A 14,469-nucleotide genomic window follows, 5' to 3' on the forward strand; every position below is an offset into this window, starting at 1 on the left:
ACAACCATACAGAAGTGTTTGCATTAGATGTAAATAAATTAAAACAGCAGCCATCAACACATCCGCCTCTTTCTGAGTCCATCGCTTGTGCTGTGCAGTGGGGTATGTGAAAAATAGCAGTAAAAAAAATAACCACAGTTCTTAGCGAATAATAAGAATTGCATGTAAACGGGAGTGAAGAGCTTTGCTCTTGACGTAAACATCATAATGCCATTAAGTTCTTACTCTGATTATTGCAAATAATCGCATTATTCCTGCATATGTAAACGTAGTCAGTGTTTCGCTAGCAGGTGGTGGCAATGGATTGACTTTGCAAGTGAGTCATCATTAAAAACCATTCATTCAATGGATATGCTTAAAACGCTGATTTATTTATGAATGACTCTGGGCTCCATTTTAATGCTCAGTCGACAATCATCACATGGATTACACTGAAGCTGATGTTTCACTTCATAAACATCAATGCCATTGATTCAGTGCTTTAAACAGTGCTGATTCCAGTCATGAGAAATGCCCTTCAACTTCATCACAAACATTTTTCAACATTTTTCTGCTTTTAATTAAGACATGAATTAGGCATTTCTTCAGTATAATTTATTCTTACAGATTACTTTAAGCAATTATAGTTGTTCAAAACAACTTATCGACATCTGTGAATGATTATGCAGCATTCTTGACTTAAAGAAAATCATGAAAAATCATCTAGACTTGAATAGTTTATACATAAGTTAATTTATACACAAGTGATTAAAAAACTGCAATAATTATCTGATCAGGTGATTTCTTTCTTAGCTGTCATGTTCTCTTTTTTTAGTAGAAAAAAACCCCCAGAGATAATGGACAGTGGGGAAACAAATGTGTCACATGAAAGCATCACACACAACTGCAGCACCACAACCCTTATGCAAAGAAAACATTGTCTTGTATATTAACACTCAATATATTAAATTTGTTCAACTATTTTGAAAATATACTAAATATTATATTGCATTAACATATTACAAAATATTAATATAATACATAAGTGTCAGGGGTGTGGGGTGTACTAATAAGCCCACGAAGAAGACGTAAACAGTCTTTAATTGAAATCCACACAGAAGTTATCCACATCACGCAGGCAAGTAACACACGCCACAACTCAACTTTAACAATGGACGAGGAAACCTGCAGGACAGACTAGAACTAAATACACAGGCAAATGATGATAAACGATGATAAAGACACAGGTGAACTGAATGACATAATCAGACAAAAGGAAAAACTAGGCCATGGGCACATGAGAGAGAAAACACAACCAAAAGTCCTGGGGTGTGACGATAAAGAATTAATGCTTTCATATATTGAAAAATGTTACAATATATATTTACTTATTCTATTACAAAGTACATATTCAATATTATTCTTCATAATATATACATGTACATGAAATCAAATATGGTTTATACAATAAAACATTTCTCATATATGTAAATATATTATTATATCACATTATATTTTCCAATATACTCACATTTTTATTTTTTTTTTTTTTTTATAAGGCAACACTTTCCACTTTTTTTTAATTCATATTTCACTGTATTGTGGAGGAGCGGCCTGCAGGTTGGTCAGTGAATGGAATAGCTGTTGGCCACAGGTATCTGTAAGATTTAATAAATAAATAAATAAATATATATATATGATCAGCTATCAGCCCAATGAAGAGGGAACTAGGAGATGCATGGAGTATTACCATCATATAGTCTTATAATCACAGACTTGTGGAATCACACGGTGTGCAGGGGGAGATGACATATACAAACACGGGACAGAGTCTGACATACAGTAAAGGCCCCACTGGAAGAAGGCTTGTCCTCATGCCCCGTGAATATCCAAAGTGGAGGGGGTGGGAGCTCTGAGGTCCCCTCAGGACAGACACGGACAGTGGGCAGTGGTACCCGCTCGAGGCTACCATGGCGGCAGAGGAGACTCCAGGAGGCCATGACGGAGTAGCCTCTGGAGGCCATGGCCCCGCCCCTACCTCGGCCTCACGGCTGGAGCCCCACCCCCCAAAAAAAAAAAAATTGGGAAACTTAATGGGCTGAACTCGGGCCTGGAACCCCTTCCTGGGCTTAACTGGGGGATCAGGAGCCCTTCCTGGGCTTGCCAGTGGGGTTCAGGAGCCCTCCCTGGGCTTAACGGGGGATCAGGAGCCCTCCCTGGGTTTAACGGGGGAAACAGGAGCCGTCCCTGGGCTTAACGGGGGATCAGGAGCCCTCCCTGGGCTTAACGGGGGATCAGGAGCCCTCCCTGGGCTTAACGTGGGAACAGGAGCCCTCCCTGGGCTTAATGGGGATCAGGAGCCCCTTCCTGGGCTTAACGTAGGGGGAAACAGGAGCCGTCCCCTGGCTTACCGGGGATCTGGAGCCCTCCCTGGGCTTAACGGGGGGAACAGGAGCCCTCCCTGGGCTTAATGGAGGAACAGGAGCCCTCCCTGGGCTGAACAGGGGAAACAGGACCCCTCCCCTGGGCTTAGGGGGAAACAGGAACCCTCCCCTGGGCTGAGCTTGGGATCGGGATAGTGCACACGGGGTGCTGGCACTGGAGGGTGCTTTGGAGGAGCAGGCACAGCAAAGCACTTTCGAGGAGCTGGCACTGGAGCGAGCTCTGGGGCTGGCCGGAGTCGACACTGAAGCGAGCTCTGGGGCCGGGGGCAACACTGGAGCCCACTCTGGAGCCATCACCGGGCTTAACTGGGGGTCAGGGAAGCGCCTACGAATTGCTGGCACTGGAGGGTGGTCTGGAGGAGCAGGCACAGCAAACTTGACTAGGGAACGGCTGGGTGATTTGACGTGGGAACCGCTGACAGAGGGGTTCTGAATCTGAGACTCTCCGGCTGGGCTTATGGTAAGTCATCCCGATCCAGAACATGTTAGCGTGGAGGATCGAACAGGAAAAACAAAACAAAACACTTCTCAAAAATGCAAAAATAACCGCGTGGGAGAAAAGGTGCCGCTTTACTTTGTTTATCAGTCGGACAGGAGAGGAATGAAGGAATGAGCAAGGAACTAGGGAGACGCAGGAGTATTACCATACCATATAGTCTCATAATCACAGTAATTATGTATATATATTTTTGAATCTTGATAATAGTTATGTAATAGTTATCGTGCCCCATTATTGAGCCGCTTTTACATTTCCAGTACATGGATACTCAACACTTAATCCAAATGTTTTTTTTTTTTTTTAGTACAATTTTACTCAAAGAACTCAGGTTCAAGCCTTTCTTACCTCCGAGCTGTGAAGATCATGGAAATGAATGGGCCTGAAATCAGAGGGCTGTGGTGGTAGAGGAGCAAACTGGACCTTTGGAAAACAATAATTAAATACACATGTAATGTTTTTATGCCTTCTTACTGTTGAAATGCCAGAAACCCAGACAGTCCCAGTATATTACAGGTTTATAAACAATTACTGTATTTTAACTGGAATAAGAACAACTTAAAAGACAGAAATCCTTCTTAAATGGTTTTGGTGTGGAAACTTACGCCTTCATCTTGATCTCTAAAAATAATTTCACAACTTGCTTTGTGACCTTTCTCAGAAAATGAAGTAACATTGTTGTTCTTGAAGCAGTTAAAAATGGAGTTCTGCTATTAGTAGAGATGCTGATGCAGGTTGAACTCAGGCCTCAAGTTCAAGTATAACCTAATAATCCTGACCAAATATTTTGGCACCGTGGCCTGGGAAATTTATCTACCCTGTTATATGAATTTTTTGCAATGCAATGTCTAGTAGTTATAGTTAAGTTTTTAGCTAATGAAACCAAGTTACTAGCTAGGATAGAACAACATACAAGCAGAAGACTAACATTTAGGAATAACTGTAATAAATATATAAAAACCTTAAAAAAAAAAAAAAAAAAATTCATGTCCAGTATGAATCTCCATAGAGCTCCCTCCGAGCAGCTGAGGACACTGTGGTTAAGTTTAATTTTTTAAAGGAAAAAATCGCTAAAGACCTGTATGTTTATGTCAGTTATTTTGTGCTTGGGTGCCTCACAAATGAGGGTTACTTTAACGCTGAATTTTTGCAAAGGTTGATTCTGGAAGAGGGATCAATACCAACACTTCATGCGTGAACGTCAGCTCCAGACAAAGTAAGTATTACACACAGTGTTGGGTAAGTTACTTTTAAAAAGTAATTAATTACTATTACTAATTACATCAATATTGTATTTAAATTACTTTACTAATTACTCTGTCTGAAAAGTAACTTAATTACTCAAATCGCTAATTAGGCTACATCTTAAAATCCCTATAAACCTTAATAGAAATTAAACTCTTTATTCTTTCAATTTGAGTCAAACATAGAATAGTTTAGCCTTTTAGCTTTAAAAAAACTGTAATACTTAAACATTATTATAAAAAAAAAGTAACCTTCTTTGGTTAACAAATAAAAATACTCTAAATAATAACATATCTGAATAACAAAAAAGCTTAAGAAAAGTTAAACAATACATTTCAGTTTGGCAAGATTTTCAGGAAAAGCCCAAGTAGTAAAATCCGTACAGGTTTATGTAAGAATAACACGTTAACTAATGTAGGTAAGTATGAATTACATCAATTATCTTCTCTGCTGAATAAAGCAGTGTCAGATCATGCTGTTCTTCTGAAGTAAATTCCTCATAGCAGGACTTCTTTCAAAAACGATGAAAATTAGACAAATCTATTTTTTTTTTTATTTTATATATATATTTTTGTATATAGATGAAGGTGTCTGCATATAATGAGCTCAGATAAGGGAAAGACTGTACATCGCTTTAGTTTCATACGGATTACATAATCAGAGAATATTTGTTTTCAATTTTAATTCGTTCAGTTTAAAAGTAGACATTTCAAGCTTTCAGATACGGTAAGACTGTGCCTCGCTTTAGTTTCATACAGATTACATAATCAGATAATATTCGTTTTTTAATTTAAATTTATTTAAAAGTAGACAAGCTTTCTACAGACATATTTCTCATGTCTCTGTGCCAAATATTTGCTGAGTTTGTGACTTGTAGAAAGTTGCTCACAGAGAAATAGACGGCAGAAATTGAACCGTTTGTTTTGTTTATTTTGCAAAAGCAATGTTTTGTTGTTATTGTCAGTGTACACAAATAAAAGTAGGCCCTTTTTGATTATAGTCTTATCTGTATCTGAGTATTTAAGGTTTCCTGTGAATCAGGAAAAACTGAAAGTGAAAGCGCTGGCGTGCAGAGGGTTAAAGACGCTGCATTCAATTTTATCTTTAGACGGTAAATTTAGATTTCAAATTCAATATTGATTTTAGAACTGTTTAAAATTATTTTTTGTATGTAATTCAAATACTTTATAAGTAACTGTAATTAAATTACCTAAAAATGAGCAGTAATCCCTTATTTTACTTTTTCAGTGGATAAGTACGTGGATAATAGGGGTGTAAATCGGGCAGTTGATCACGATACGATACAATTTCGATTTACTTCCAGCGATACGATATTTGCCAATACCTCAAACATGTCTGCAATACGATTACGATTCGATTCAATTAATTTATCGATATTTTGAAATTTTGTGCCTAGTTTACACAAGCCATTACATTTTTAATAACTCACAAATGCAGCCAAAATATATAGCATGAATGTTTAATTAAACTAATTTAAAAACATTTGAACAGTGTCTATCACAATTTACAACAACAAAAAATGACACATTATTTTTATTTAAATAAATAAAAATAATGGGGGGAAAATTAAGTCACATGAATCAATCAAGCTTATGATGGCAACAGTTACAAGTCTCCCAGTCTTTTGTGCCAAAATGTGCAATAGTGCAAATCACTGAGGTACTCTTTTGAGAGGTTTTTCTTTAAAAAACACAAACAAAAAAATCAACTGATCAACATGTTCAGGAGAGAGGACACTGCGTTCTGCACTGACAACATCACCTGCAGTGCTAAACACACGCTTGGATGGTACACTGGTACCAGTCTCATTCTTATTCTTTCTGGGCCTCCCTTTACACCTGGTCACTTCCATGCGTTTTCTCTGATTGGGATATATCTCATCTGATTCGATCAAAATGTTTCCATTTACACTTGGCCACATAAATGTGTCTTTGCAAAAGCGGATATAAAGCAGTTCTTCAATTTCGCGCTATATGCAAATTTAACAGAGTTCAAGTCAATGAAAAGTTCATTATTTTCCATAATGTAATGATAAAAATTAAACTTTCATATATTTTAGATTCATTGCACACCAACTGAAATATTTCAGGTCTTTTATTGTTTTTAATACTGATGATTTTTGGCATACAGCTCATGAAAACCCAAAATTCCTATCTCAAAAAATTAGCATATCATGAAAAGGTTCTCTAAACGAGCTATTAACCTAATCATCTGAATCAACTAATTAACTCTAAACACCTGCAAAAAGATTCCTGAGGCTTTTTAAAAACTCCCAGCCTGGTTCATTACTCAAACCGCAATCATGGGTAAGACTGCCGACCTGACTGCTGTCAGAAGGCCATCATTGACACCCTCAAGCTGAGAGGGTAAGACACAGAAAAGAAATTTCTGAACGAATAGGCTGTTCCCAGAGTGCTGTATCAAGGCACCTCAGTGGGAAGTCTGTGGGAAAAGGAAAAAGTGTGGCAAAAAGCAGCTGCACAACGAGAAGAGGTGACCGGACCCTGAGGAAGATTGTGGAGAAGGACCGATTCCAGACTTTGGGGGGACCTGCGGAAGCAGTGGACTGAGTCTGGAGTAGAAACATCCAGAGCCACCGTGCACAGGCGTGTGCTTTTGAACCAGAAACAGCGGCAGAAGCGCCTGACCTGGGCTACAGAGAAGCAGCACTGGACTGTTGCTCAGTGGTCCAAAACGTACTTTTGGATGAAAGCAAATTTTGCATGTCATTCGGAAATCAAGGTGCCAGAGTCTGGAGGAAGACTGGGGAGAAGAAATGCCAAAATGCCTGAAGTCCAGTGTCAAGTACCCACAGTCAGTGATGGTCTGGGGTGCCATGTCAGCTGCTGGTGTTGGTCCACTGTGTTTTTATCAAGGGCAGGGTCAATGCAGCTAGCTATCAGGAGATTTTGGAGCACTTCATGCTTCCATCTGCTGAAAAGCTTTATGGAGATGAAGATTTCGTTTTTCAGCACGACCTGGCACCTGCTCACAGTGCCAAAACCACTGGTAAATGGTTTACTGACCATGGTATTACTGTGCTCAATTGGCCTGCCAACTCTCTGACCTGAACCCCATAGAGAATCTGTGGGATATTGTGAAGAGAAAGTTGAGAGGACGCAAGACCCAACACTCTGAATGAGCTTAAGGCCGCTATCCGAAGCATCCTGGGCCTCCATAACACCTCAGCAGTGCCACAGGCTGATTGCCTCCATGCCGCGCCGCATTGAAGCAGTCATTTCTGCAAAAGGATTCCCGACCAAGTATTGAGTGCATAACTGAACATAATTATTTGAAGGTTGACTTTTTTGTATTAAAAACACTTTTCTTTTTTATTGGTCGGATGAAATATGCTAATTTTTTGAGATAGGAATTTTGGGTTTTCATGAGCTGTATGCCAAAATCATCAGTATTAAAACAATAAAAGACCTGAAATATTTCAGTTGGTGTGCAATGAATCTAAAATATATGAAAGTCTAATTTTTATCATTACATTATGGAAAATAATGAACTTTTTTCACAATATGCTAATTTTTGAGAAAGGACATGTAGTCTTTTCCTACGATCGAATAGCTGTCCGATCATAAAAAAAAAAAAAACATTAAGTGACCAAGAGTGTAAACAGGCCCGGCGCATGCAGAGTGCGCGGGAATAAGCGAAAATCGTGCTTTGGTGGAAATGCATAGGTGGGCGTTAAATGACAAGTGAATGTGGGAGAGTGCCAAAATAGGTGCCATAAATCGATATTTTACTTGTGGCATCGATGCATGAAGTATCATTTGAAATTGAAATCAATCCATTGATACATATCGATGTATCATTACACTCTTAGTGGATGGATAGCGTTACACCCAACACTGATTACCGCACGTCATATTTTTGTTTTCCAAATTGCCTTTCTAAAAAGAGATTCTTGGCTGGCTTTCTGTTAGGCTAATTGCTAAAAACCTACCATATTCTCTGCCTGTTTTACATTTACATTTAGTCTATTAGCAGGCGGCTTTTTATCCAATCGACTTACAAATGAGGACAATGGAAAGCAATCAAAAATCAACAAAAGAGCAATGATATACAAGTGCTAAAACAAGTCTCATCTTAATGCAGTACAGTTTTTTTAATTATATATAAATAAAAAGAAAACAGATAGAATAGAAAAAGAATAGAATAAATTTGTTTTTTTGTTCTGTTAATTGTATAATAAATAGAAAACAAATATATACAATACAAAATGATTTGAGAAGCTAGTGTTATTTTTATATATATATTTTTTAAAATAAAGAATAGAATTAGAATAGAGAGTGCTAGAGTTAGAGGGTCAAATAAAGATAAAATAAAAAATAAATAAATCCAAAATGAGGAGAAGAATGGTTGTGACTAATACACTGTTCATGGAGTTGATTTCCCTCCAAGGAAATTATGATAATTGTAATAAGTCATGTGGTTTTTAGTGCATATGCTTAAGATTTTAAAGGGCAAGTAGCACCAATTTAACATGGTGGACTGGAGTTAGAGAGACAGACTTATTTAATGATATTACTCACCTGAGGACGAGAACTGCAGATGTTTTTCACGGGCAAATGCTGACAAATAGATGGAGATGATAAACTCCAAGCAAGGCAAAATAACAGCAATACACCTCTGATTCCCCCTGAGAGAGAGTCTGAGAGAAAAATCAACATGAACACAAATATTAATAACAAAATCAACGATAATTACTATAATGATAATTTATGTTGAATGTCACCTGACCAAACCAAAGAAAGCGGTCACTGGTCTCATGGGATCCAGTTCATGGAGAATGTGTTAACAGTTGTATAATGTTACCGGCCAGAGTTATGTTTATTTATGTGTATCTTTTTCATTGATCTGGTTCTCTCTTTCTTAATAGGCTCCGCCCCGCGTACCTACAGCGGTTTTAAGTATCTAGGCTGGATAGCCTATATAACATCAGAGTGAAGAGAGAAGAGGCGGAACTTGATGATGATACTGGTTGTTTTCTGGCGGCGTAGATCGTTGCGATCACTGTTTAGCTCTGTGAAGAGCTTGACGTACACCTAGGTGAGAAGGGCTTGGGAGGATTGGCGAGGAGTCCTGTGTGCGTCATGATGTTTCCGCCAGCCGCTGCTCAGCTGTGTTTGAATGTTGTTTGGTTCTATGTTGCGTTGGTCTATGTCTGTCCATCTCTGTCCTTGATCAGTTGCCTGCTGATACGTGAGTTTGGTCTAATAATAAACAATTTCAAATTGCTATCTCGACATCGTGTCTCTTTATGTTGCTTACCCCTTATAACTTCAGTAAAAACCTACTCATTATAACGTAACATAAATGGGGGCTCGTCCCGGAGCGTTAATAGTTGTAAATACTTTGTGTTGAGAATTAAGCTGTGAGTAATTAACTTGATTTGCTTTGTGTGGATCAGGGTTATCCTACGCATTTTCCGGTTAGTTAGAGTAAGTTAACAGGGCTGTGCCTAGCGCCAGCTCTGGCTATGGGTTACTGTTTGTTGTTTTTCTTTTTATGTTAGTTTGTTATTTTTGGAGGTACTCCGGGGGAGAGAGAAATCTCTCAATCGGTACCCTCTGAAGACCACCTAGGTTTTTGGTTAGGTAGTTAGGTCCGGGTTTTGCGCATTTTCCTTATTTAAATTACTCAGCTTAATAAAAACAAAATTATAGAATGGCAACTTTTGATTTGGACAGATTTATAGATCAACCTAGTGTTGAGGGGTTAGATGCATGTCGAAAAAATGACTTGTTTTTGATAGCTCAACACTATGAGATTTCAGTCTCTAAAACGCAGCGCAAAGAGGAAATAAAACGTTGTGTATTGTCTCATCTGACTGATCAGGGGGTATTTCCTTCTGTTTCTCGACAAGTACCTGATCCAGTGGCGACAAGTGCTGCAGGAAGTTCTCAGGTCCAGAGTACTGTGGTTGGTTTGCAGGCTACTCCAGGCATAGTAACTGCTGAGGTAGGACCACCTTTGTCAATTCCTAAATTTGAACCGATTTCACTGTCTACTGAAGCCTCACCGAATCGCGAGTGCTTTAAAATGGCCAACTGAAGTTTGGTCATTAATGTTGCAGTGTAAATTAGTCGGCAAGGCGCAAGAAGTGTGTGCATCGCTTTCGTTGGAAGAAAGTGTGCAGTATGATGCTGTGAAAACTGTGATTCTTGGCGTATGAATTAGTTCCTGAGCTTTACCGACAAGCGGTTTAGGTACTACTGAAAAAACCTGCACGTCTCAAACCTATACCGAGTTTGCTTTCGTGAAAGGCATATTGTTTGATCGATGGATTAAAAGCGTGTAAAGTGACAGATTATAATTCTTTGCGTTAGCTCATGTTGATTGAGTTAGAGTTTAAGAACTGCTGTTTACTGAGGCATTACTGCTCTCTGTTTAAGCTGAACAAAAAAGTGCAAAGAATGTAGTTACAGTATGCTTTGATGCACAAAACCTTGTTAAACCTTCAAGTGATTTTGGAGGCCCAGTACGGAAAGATCGGTTCCCTTAAGTTCAAAAACTCGCAAAGAATGTAGTTACTGTCATAAATTGGGACATATAATGACTGAGTGTCATGTTCTTAAACGAAAGCCGCAGTAGCATGGTCGTCTTTTTCAGCCTCGAGGGACTGTTTTGGTGAAAACTATCTTTGCCGCTTTCCTATTTCTCCTACTGTGTGCCTGATGTATGTTTCCAGACCATTAGGTATTTATTGAGTTTATGTCTTTGAATATGAGAGTTGACAATGTAAAACCAATCTGGTACTGCGCGTGGCACGGAGGATCTCAATGCCTTATTTGTATCAAGGTGTTTAGATTTTGTATTTGATTCTGGATTATAACGCAGAATGCGATTGATTACACCAAGGCATTGGGGTAGGTATTTGTAACCGTTTCTCTTCATGTACTATGGATTCGTCTGATCTGGCGTGCAGCAGCAGTTCGTCCTTCTCTACCAGTGAAAGGTATTGCTTTTATAATGGGAAACGACATTGCTGGTGGTAAGGTAATGACGGTCGTGCATCAGTCGTGGTATATGTCCCATGAAGAATCGACTTTGTGCAGAGCGCATTCCCTGATGTACTCACCACTAAAGTTTTTCCAGATGTGTTTCCAGCTTCCGCCTATATTACTACACGCAGCAAAGGCACAAAGCGTAGCCTTCCAAGAGAATAAGCTCAGTGATTCTGGTTTTTCTCAGAAATCTTGAGAGACAATACGTTTCCGGAGTCTTTGAATGATGCTGAACTGACTGCGAGTTCACCTGTTTGTTTTGATCTCGTTTCAGATGTATCCATTTCACAGGAGACTTTAATTGACGCTCAGAAGAATGACCAGACATTAGAAAAATGTCGCGTGAGTGCTGAGAATGGCTTGTCGTCTTCGCGAAATCAACAGTGACAATGTTTTGATGCGAAAGTGGAGTAGAACTATAAATGTTGAGCAGGCAGCTGATTGGAATGTGGTGCAGCAGATTGTGGTGCCTTTAAAATTCCGACAACAAGTTGAGTTTAGCCCATGACCATCCTTGGTCTGGACACCTTGGGATAGGGCCAGGTGACTTTATGGTACTCAGCATTTTTTTTTTTTTTTGGCCACAGGGTTAAAACTGATGTCTCTAGGTACTGTAAAACACGCCACCTCTTGTCAGGTGGTGGAAAACCAAACCAGCTCGCGTTACCCGTTCCACTTTGCCCGATACCTACTTGGTAGGGGAACCGCTTGGAGCGATGTTATAGCGGATTGTGTGGGTCCACTACCTCGCTCAAAATCTGGCTGTCAGTATTTGCACTGATCTATATAATGTCGCGTGGCTACTGAGCATCCAGAAGCTATTCCATTAAGGAACCTAACTCTTAAAACTGTGATAAAAAAACAGACCAGGGATCAAATAATTTTCATAAAGTTTAACCTGTAATTCACCAAACATACCAAAAATCAAACCTTTTTTAAATTGCTTATCTTCCAACACACTCAAGGATCATAAAATCTCACCCACCATACTTAAAAATCTTACCCCCGATGCATAGTGAGAATTGGGCGCTGGCACCAGACTTCTAAAAATCTTCATCATAGCATGAGGTACTTTGTTGAGACTGCGAATCTTAGGCATGAAGGAGTTCCTCTAGTTTTAGACTTAGCGGTGCGTGAGGCGCGGCGGGTGAGACGCTTGTTTTTAGCCCTTCAGGGGTGGTGTTCGATCACTATCTTCGAGTGACCTTTAAAAATGCTGAAGGAAGAATTTCTTAGTTCAGGTCGCTACAGAGAAGACCAATACTCTTGATTTTTTATCTCTCGGCTCTCGTGAGCGCTTAAAAAATGCTTGGCGGCCGTAGCAAAGAAGCTCTTTCTTCTCAAGAGGGAGAAAATAAGCAGCTGTTTTTGATAAGAAGGCAGTTGTGCATAATTTTTTACCTGGGGAAAAGGTTTTAGTTTTGATTCCTAACCCTGGATCTGCTCTTTCTGCACGTTTTTTCAGGTCCTTATCTAGTTAAAAATAAGGTGAGTGACACAGACTATATCATACATACTCCAGAACGGCGGAGGCTTAAAATCTTCGTTTGTAAACATGCTTATGTCATATTTAGGTCGTCGTGGAGCGGATCATAAAGACGCAGATCAGCATTTATTCCACAAACAGTGGCGCCGTGCAGAAAGCGCGAAGCCTCTGTTGCTTACTTATACTTTGTCCACTGATGATGTGGATGATGGGTTAAATGTATCTATGGAGGTCTTAAATGGCGGCTGTTTAGAAAAACTACGAGGTGTTGTCAACTCTTTCCTCTCAACTGTCAAGTATTTGTCTAGTGAACAACTGAATGATGCAGGAAACTTTTTGAACAGTTTCAGTGGCACCTCAGGGATGTCCCTCCTGTTGCTCTGTCATTCATTTATGACATTGATGTTGGAAATGCCGCGACTGCTCAAAGCAACATGCATACTCGCTGCCAGTGAGTATAGAGGCAATGAAACTTCAAGTAGAGTATCTACTGAAAAACCGATTTGCTGTTCCGAGTGGTAGCCCATGGAGCTCACCATGTATTTTAGTGCCAAAGGCGGCTGGATCTTCTCGTTTTTGCACTGATTTTAGAAAAGTTAATTCCGTTACGGACCCCGACGCTTTTCCTCTTCCGCATATAGATGACTGTATTGACACTCTTGGGGCAGCGAAATACATTACGAAGTTAGATCTGCTGAAGGGTTACTGGCAGGTGCCTCTAACGGAGCGCGCTTCTGAGATTTCTGCGTTTGTAACTCCTGATTCTTTTCTTCAGTATACACGTATATCGTTTGGTCTCCGGAACGCCCCAGCGACGTTTCAGAGATTGATGTCCCATGGTTTTAGGTGATGTTTCTAACTGTAATGTCTATTTGGATGATGTAGTTATTTACACTACAACATGTGCTCAACATCTTACGACACTTTCCTGCATTCATGAATTTCTATCGTTTAGCTGCTTTCGTCTTTAACATTAATTTGAAAATGTGAATTAAGCTAAGGCCTCTGTTACATACCTGGAAAGCAGGTGGGAAATGATACTTGATATGTATTAGAGGAAAAGTCATCTGTAGTACTTACCCCAGAATATCCAGTACCTTCTACAAGGCGAGAGCTGCGTAGATTTCTTGGAATAGTAGGGTACTTACTGGTGTTTTTGTCGGAATTTTCCGAGTGTTATAGCTGCCTTAACTCGATTATGTAGTCCGAAAGTTGATTTTATTTGGACTAATGAGTGCCAACAGGCATTTTTGTCTGCAAAGTCTCTTCTTTGCAGTGCTCCAGTGTTGTCTGCCCTGGACGTGTTCTCTCCGTTCCAGATGGAGGTAGATGCCAGTGCTGTGGGAGCGGGAGCTGTTCTTCTACAGGAGGGTGCTGACGGAATACCTCATCCAGTGTCCTACTTCTCTGCTAAGTTTAATCGTCATCAGTTTAATTACTCCACAATAGAGAAGGAAACGTTAGCTCCTTTGCTGGCACTACAACATTTTGATGTTTATGTGGGGGCCAGTATGTTTCATGTTATTGTTTATACAGACCACAATCCGTTAATTTTCTTGAGTAAGATGTATAATCACAATCAACGTCTGATGCGATGGGCACTAATTGTGCAACCATATAACTTAGATCCGTTACAAGAAAGGATCTGAGAATGTAGTGGCCGATGCGTTGTCGTGGGTTTAGGTCTATATACTTTTCTCTGATTTTCAGAGAAAATCATTTTTCAAAATCATCAGTGTATCTTTTTCATTGATCCGGTTCTCTCTTTCTTAATAGGCTCCG

The 14,469-nt window shown here is 39.6% G+C and overlaps 1 long non-coding RNA gene across 1 annotated transcript; it reads right to left on the reverse strand.

Moving 5' to 3' along the window:
• Positions 1 to 1,608: 1,608 nt before the first annotated feature.
• LOC122137080 lies at positions 1,609 to 8,752 on the reverse strand. The gene is made up of 3 exons (XR_006154593.1): positions 8,727 to 8,752; positions 3,268 to 3,342; positions 1,609 to 1,637 (listed from the first exon to the last, which is right to left on the reverse strand). It is a non-coding gene; the product is annotated as an uncharacterized LOC122137080 (long non-coding RNA).
• Between the last annotated feature and the right edge of the window lie 5,717 nt (positions 8,753 to 14,469).

Source organism: Cyprinus carpio, chromosome B4, assembly GCF_018340385.1.
Source record: "Cyprinus carpio isolate SPL01 chromosome B4, ASM1834038v1, whole genome shotgun sequence".
NCBI classification, from domain to species: Eukaryota; Metazoa; Chordata; class Actinopteri; order Cypriniformes; family Cyprinidae; genus Cyprinus; species Cyprinus carpio.